Here is a 1,309-nt window from a genome sequence, read left to right as displayed (position 1 = left end):
TTTGGGCCTTGTGGTGCATTCACTGAAGTCAGTAATTGCCCACTAGGAACTATTCTTAATAGTTCTCACGCCCCTGTTTCTATGTTTCCTTTACAGAGCCTTCGGCACCGGCGGAGGCACGGGATCGCGCCAAGGGTGTCGCGTAGCTAGCTCGCGGAGAGTTCTTTTGCCTAGGTGGTTTACTCCTCCATTTTATATTTTGAGAGAGTGTGAGGTTTTGTACCCTGTATAGAGAGACCACCTTGTACTCCTTTTAGCACTTGTTATGGGATCCCCATTGTACTTACTTTATGTTTTATTTAGTGAATTTACAGTTTTAACTTTATCCCTTGTTGTAGCGTTTAGACTTTTATTATGCTCTGATACTACTAGATGTCTTGTATTATTGCTTTTATTATTGTTGTTTTTAGACGCCTTATATGTTGTAGACATATGGCGGGTCTGGGCACGCGCCGGGCGGGCTTCCGCTGGGTCCCGGGGCGTGACAGGATTCGATTGGGTTATTGACTCTAGTTGTAGAGTATCCTCACATGGAGAGGACTTGATTGGATTGTTGACCCTAGAGGTAGGGCATCCTCACTTGGAGAGGATAGATCTAGCTCACAGTCTGCGTTTGGGATGGTATTGTCACGCCCCGCCCCGAAACCACTACCAATTTGGCACGGTTCGGCCGCGGCGGCGGGCCGCCGAACGGACAGCACCTCCCTTGTCCGCCCAAGGCTCAACAACAGGAATGTGTACAAGAATTTACCCAGAAAATTAAATTTTAAGCATACACATTCACAAGGGCACAAACAGTGCCAACAAAACAAAGAGCAAGCAACCTACAAGATGAAACAAGTGAAATAAAGAGAGTACATTACTAACTATTACATTAGTTTCATCATTTCCATTTACATCAATTTCTTTAAACGAATACATATTTCATCCAAAATACATAGCTCTCCAAATCCTTACCTACAAGGAATCTCTCTCTCAATACATAGGCGACTAATGCAAAAAGGAAAGCTACTATACTACCACGGCCTCACTGATCGGGCGCGATGCCCTTGCCGCGGTCCTCTCTCTGCAGCCCTGAACCTACCACTGGAAATAGAGTGGGGTGAGAACTATCTTCCATAGTTCCCAGTGGGCTCGGCCGCCGACTCTGCCGATCTCCCCACTAGGTCCAAGTAGGCACATGTAACAACAAATAAATAGAAAGATAGATATGTTTCTGAAAACTGTAAATGCAACAGTAGGAAAACTATGCTACTATACCCATAATCATGAATATGAATGCATGCATCATATAATAAAGGTTTGCTAC

At 44.7% G+C, this 1,309-nt stretch overlaps 1 long non-coding RNA gene across 1 annotated transcript in view; it reads left to right on the top strand.

Moving 5' to 3' along the window:
• Window positions 1-128, top strand: part of LOC109705945 — a 16,877-nt gene extending 16,749 nt beyond the window's left edge. Inside the window, exon 3 of the long non-coding RNA XR_002214985.1 lies at window positions 97-128. This is a non-coding gene — a long non-coding RNA (uncharacterized LOC109705945). The remainder of the gene's footprint in view (window positions 1-96) is intronic.
• The last annotated feature ends 1,181 nt before the right edge of the window (window positions 129-1,309 follow it).

Source organism: Ananas comosus, unplaced genomic scaffold (genome assembly GCF_001540865.1).
Source record: "Ananas comosus cultivar F153 unplaced genomic scaffold, ASM154086v1, whole genome shotgun sequence".
Taxonomy (NCBI): Eukaryota; Viridiplantae; Streptophyta; class Magnoliopsida; order Poales; family Bromeliaceae; genus Ananas; species Ananas comosus.
Note: the sequence above shows the minus strand (reverse complement) of the source record. Positions and strands in the feature narration are given on the sequence as shown.